The sequence below is a fragment of the Scomber scombrus genome, chromosome 7, assembly GCF_963691925.1.
Source record: "Scomber scombrus chromosome 7, fScoSco1.1, whole genome shotgun sequence".
NCBI classification, from domain to species: domain Eukaryota; kingdom Metazoa; phylum Chordata; class Actinopteri; order Scombriformes; family Scombridae; genus Scomber; species Scomber scombrus.
This window is the reverse complement of record NC_084976.1, coordinates 1,535,924-1,541,923: the sequence shown is the minus strand read 5'-3', so window position 1 is coordinate 1,541,923 and position 6,000 is coordinate 1,535,924. Positions and strand designations below refer to the sequence as shown.

Below are 6,000 nucleotides of genomic sequence, written 5' to 3'. Positions count from 1 at the left end.
CCCTCATTTTGGCTGCTCCTGTCACGCCCAATCGAGAGAGGACTTTGCAGGGTGAACGTCCTGCAAAGCCTCTGCAGCCGACCTCTATGTGCTCGTAGAATGTTCTCCAGCCTTTGCCCCTGCACTCCTCCACTAGTTCCTGGTACTTGGCGCGTTTCCTCTCATTAGCTTCCTCTATGTGCTCTTCCCAGGGCACTGTAAGTTCCAGCATGATCAGGTGTCTTGAAGCTTCAGAAGTAATGATCATGTCTTCCCCCAAACGTGGAGGTTTGCTGGGCTTGGCAGGGCATCATAGACTGCTTGCACCAGGAACCGGACCCGATGGAAATCTGCCTGCATGATGTTTGACCAGGTGATCCTGCGCTGCAGCGCACTTTCCCACTTAGTCCAGGCTCACTGCTGCCGAAGTCCTACCGCTCTGCTCACTCGTTCTTCCTCCACACCAGCTCGAACCTCTTCCTGGAGTAGATGGTGTCTCTCCTTGACCTGGGTCTTGCTAACTTGGGTCTTTGGGAATCAACCCAAGCCTGCTCTACCAGACACCGAGGTGCCCACCAGTGCCTTTTGTCTAAGGCGTGATTCTGCGACTTCCACTGCCTTGTCCGCCCTCCATTTCCTTCCTGTCCTGACCTCTATGCCGGCTGTTGACACTTTGCAGTCCCTGGAGTCCCTGTACTGTAGGGCTTCTCTTGTGCGTGCTACCTTGAATTCTTCAGTGAGGCCACTGAATGGTAGCTGCAGTATGTTACTTGTCCCATACAGTGCTGCGCTGGATAGGCTGTGTGGAAGACCCAGCCACTTCCGAAGAAAGCCACTGATCTTCCTTTCAAGGGACTCCACGGTTGTCATAGGGACTGCATAGATCAGGAGTGGCCACAGGACTCGGGGCAGGATGGAATGCTGGTAGATCCAGGCTTTAAATCTGCCAGGTAGGCCAGACTTGTCAACCTTGGTGAGCCAAGTGCCGAGCTGTTGCGAGGACTTCTGGATGGCGACGGTGTCTTTCAGGCTTGAGTCAAAGAGCTTCCCCAAACTCTTGACCGGCTGCTCTGTGATGGATGGTATGACCGTTCCTGAGATTGAGAACCGGAACTTGTCAGTCACCTTACCCTTTTTCAACACCATGGACCTTGACTTACCCGGGATTTCCACCGGGTCCGTCAGCGGCACCTTACAGCTGCGCCACAGTTTAGCTCCGTCCTCTGCCCAGCGTCAACTCACACCGGAGCGTTACAGCAGCAGAGCGGTGCCTTGCGAGCCAGCAGTATTCCTGCGAGATCACGCGATAATCGCGAGACCGCGAGATCCCGCGAACTGGGTGTATAAAGTCAACAACAAGAAACAACTGGTTTCTTTGCTTTTCGGACGTGAAACGAGACCCTTTGATCGTTGACTGCTGACCTGGGGCCACCGGTTATGACATAATGTGAATGTGAGGTTGTGATCTGCGCATTGTGTTTTATTTTGAAAGGGGACGGAAGTTTTATTATGCCGATTCTGTGTCTGACTTCCTGTCTGGTGCAATCTGCTCTGTTGAGCTTGTCGCGAGTTGGAAACGTGTCCGTGAAAAATAGAAATGCTGCGGATTGATAGCGCTGCGGCGCGGAGAGCCGCTGCTGGGACGTTGCTGAGACATTGCTGACACGCTACCTGTGGAAATACTCTCATTGATTAAAGTGGTACCTATCAGCTCCGGTGACCGCGGCGAAGCTGTAACGTGCCTCTGACGGACCCAGTGGAAATTGGGCTTTAGAGGGCTTAAAACTCATCCTTGCCCAGGTGATGAGTTTCTCAAGTCCTTGTAGGATCCACCTGCTCCCTGGGACCGATGTTGTCGTGATGGTGAGGTCGTCCATGTATGCTCTTATCGGGGGCTGTCGTACACCAGACTTGGTCAGGGGCCCTCTGCATTCCACCTCGGCTGACTTGACCACCATGTTCATGGCAAGGGCGAAAAGAACAACAGACATGGTACAACCTGTTATTATTCCTCCAGACAGTATCTCAGATGCTGATAAGACACTTGAAGTTTATATTTTCTCCATTTATGCTCAGCTGTCCTGAATTTCGTGTGAGTTATGGAATTAAACCAGGGCTGCACTTTGATTTTTGTATTTCTAACTTTGTAAGGGGCAATAGAGTCCAGAATATTGGTGCAGGTGCAATTAAATACTGTGACCTTTTCTTCTGTGTCCACAACAGTAGGGGGAACATTAATGATAGCTGAGGAGAAAGCTTCGGAGAACTGCCTGGCAGTAATAGAGGGGGAATAGTTTCCTCCCAGACTGGGTTTAGGAGGCTGGGAGCATGGGTAGTGAGGTGGAAAACAAAATTTGCCAGTGGTCAGATAAGCTGACCTTTTTTGTCTGGACATTGGGGACTGGGATGCCAGAAGTTATTATAAGGTCAATAGTATGACCATATATGTGAGTAGGATACGTGACTGACTTGGTAAAATTAAAGGAGAATTGGTGGGTGGGTTAGATGGACAGCAAGTGAAAAGGTTATAAGATTTAGTAGCCATCAAAGACAAGAAGTCAATAAAAATCTTGTTGAATTCAAGGGGTCTGTATATAATTGTATAAGTACTGGAATTCAAAGCCTATATATATATTGGTGTTGTGTTTATGGGTAAAAAGAACATTAAACACCATAACCAGGTCCCCACCACCCCCAGTAAGCTGCGGTGAGTTAAGAAATTAGAATTTTAGAGGACACAGCTCAGAAAAAAAGCTGACGTCACCAGGTATTTGCCAAGTTTCAGTGAGACGTTTAAAAAAAAATCAACTGAAAAAGAATTTAAAATGAAGGACTTGTTTGAAAGTTATCTTACATTTAAACGTTCAGCTTTGCAATGGTTATGAGTATGCACAATGGTTTCCCTGTGATTGGATGAAACACAGATCAGATTTCCTGCATTAGAAGCAGTACTGTAGCTGCACTGTTGGGAATATAACCTGGTATTGTTTTTAGTGGATATATGTGGATGTGGCTCAGGAGATAGAGCGGTTGACCACCAATTGGAAAGATTGGTGGTTCGACTGCCGGCTCCTCCAGTCCACATGTCGATGTGTCTTTGGGCAAGATACTTAAACCCAAATTGCTCCCCATGGCGGGGCCAATGATGTATGAATGTGTATGAATGTCAGTCTCCATTTGATGAGCAGGTTGGCACCCTGTGTGGTAGCTCCTGTCATCAGTGTATGAATGTGTGAATGGGTCAATGAGACATGTAGTATAAAAGTGCTTTGAGTGGTCAAAAAGACTAGAAAAGTTCTATATAAGTACAGTCTATTTACCATTTACCATGTACTGGTATGCTTACATGTGTGGTGGAGTAGGGCTAGTAGAAGACACCTTTAGTGCAGGTAGGAGTACAGACACAGACCTACAGGGAAGTTTCTTCAATCTTTGCTGTTGTGGTGAGTGGGATCATGTGTACAAACGAAACTGTCCACCACTAGTTTGTTGATTTGATGATATCATTTGCTGCTGGAGAAGGGGGTACACTTGTCATGAAGACCATACAGGATGTTGTTATTTCAGCATGCTACCCCTCAAGCACTGAGGTTTCTTTTGCAAAAAGATGTCACAATTTCAGAAAACAATTTCTCAAGGACATTGAGCAATATTAGGAGATTTTTCCAGTGCCCCCCTCTTCTTTTCACCCTTGACCACCACCCCTGACCAGGTTGACTGTGGAGGTTGAGCAAGAGGAAGGCCCAGGGCATTTTGAATCCTACTGTATGGTATCTGAGATGGTGGACTTCATGGCTGAGATCTTTGCCTGTGTAGCTGCTGTATCAGTATAGCTCAACAGCAAGAAGTCTATGAAGAGCCTATGAATATCTTCATTCAGGTCAGTCAACTTGCTGTTGGGGCCTGTGAGCAGCAGACTGTCCTCACAGGGCAAGTTGATGGAGTAAGCAAACAGCAATGATGCTGTATGAAGTCCCTTTTGACTATCTCGCTCCAAAGCTAAAAACAAGCTTATACTAGCTGTAAATCTGCTTTCGGCAGCAGCCAAGGGAACGTAAAATTTGTGATCCAAGTGGCTGATTGCTTAAAAAAACGTATAAAAACAAAACAAAAAACATGAAGGCAAAATAACATGGATCTAAAAAAGTAGCGTTTTAGATCCACTGTTGTAAAATTTGAATTAAGATGTCAGTTTATGGTGTTTGTATAAAGCAACGTCCCCCCCTCACTTTCTCACTTTTCTCTCTATGCAGCTATTAGCATCAAATGTTTCTTCATTTCCAAACGGCTATCATAGGAAAGTAAACCTTAAACCATAAATGTATCTGAAGCTAATAAAAGACCTTCAGAAGCAGAAAAACATCATGGCCTGACATACAGTTGAAAGTGTTAAAAACCAACCTTCATAGTATTGATAATTAAAATTGATTTAGGAAAAATGGTGAAGCATATTCATTTGAACTATATTTTGAAATGTATTTCTTAGAGTGTGATTATAGCTTACATCTCTGCATATTAGGTTGTTTTTTCCCTGGATGCAACCATCAGTGACAGGCTGAAGGACTGAGTGTGTCATTGCTTAGCAGCAGATATGGCTTCAAACACAGTCTGGCCTTTATAGTGTTAAAAACGCAAAATGACTGTGCTGCTACTTTTTTTAGACATTTTGAACAAGCTCCTCTGAGCTGATCTAAACTGAGCTGAGAGTGCTAGAGACACTCTCCAACACACACACCACCCCCTCACCCGCAACTCGGTCGGCCCATCCGCCTAATCTACTGTGACATCACATTACCGCCAGCACTCAGCGCCAGCCCTCTCCCTCCACAGACACCGTTAATTAGGTTTGGACCAGCTAACGCTACAACTGTAGAGATGGAATGCAAACAGCTGTTGGGGACGAAGGCTCTCAAACACACACACACGGAGCACCTGTGCACTCACAAACTCAGGTACTGTGTCATGCATGCCTGCTATCAATAGAAATCCATGTAAAATTAACTAATATTTGTGTATAGCAACATTCAGTCCAGGTTTTATGTCTGTTTATGTCTCTTGCATGTTCATACACACATGCACACACACTATACCTGCTCATTCATAAGGTCAGAATGTGAAATGTGCTTACCCTATCCAAATATTCACCTGAAATGGGCAAAAATGCAAAACTGACTCTTGTCCGCATACGCGCATGCACCCATCGGATGCACATGCATGCACACGTGTGATACATACTGGCAGATTCAGCAGCTAGCTAGGTTTGACTGTTTCTGAGGAAAATCAATAGTCTTTTCCATCACCAAATGACCATGGGATCAATGGATAGAAGGTCATCATGGTGTAGCCAGGTCTCACTAATCAACCAGCAGCTGTTGATGATATGATGGAGGTAATGTTCAGCCTCTACATGGTGTTTTTTTTCTTCTGTGTGTGTAAACCTATACTGCCTATGAACCAGGTAAGTCATACTTTCTGCTCCCCAACAGGAGTTTCTATCCTGGCCTGGTACTGTTGGACCACGCCTCCTTAATTACACAGTGCCAACTGTCATTAGAGGGCCATTCAGAGGTGGCAGACTGCAGCCATGGATTAGTTCAGCAAAGTCAATTATTCGGTTACAGAGTCACTGGAGGTTCTACTGACATTACAAACCTGGGATCTTAACCCGTCATCCCTCTCTCTTTTCTTTAGTCTGTCCTCTTCATTTCACTTTTTTTTTTATCAGTATTACAGTCCTGCCCCGTAAAGCCAGAATACAATAAATACAGTAGACTAAAGGTATGTGGACACAGAGATTACAGCCATGTGAGATAGATGAACATGTCATTTCAAACCTTTTGCCATTATCCAAATGTTATACTGTACCAGCATCCACTGTGAATGCATTCCACCAAATTTTGGAACATGGCTGCAGGTCAGGGCTACTGCTGCGTTCCATTTACCTCAGAAGTTGGAATTCTGAACTGGGAATGACTTCACACGTGAGTTTGTGTCGTTCCAGTTAAAAAGTCAGAAAACCAG

The 6,000-nt window shown here is 45.5% G+C and overlaps 1 pseudogene; it reads right to left on the bottom strand.

The window, feature by feature from the left end:
* Positions 1-243: 243 nt before the first annotated feature.
* Positions 244-6,000, bottom strand: part of LOC133983313 (uncharacterized) — a 44,454-nt pseudogene continuing 38,697 nt past the window's right edge.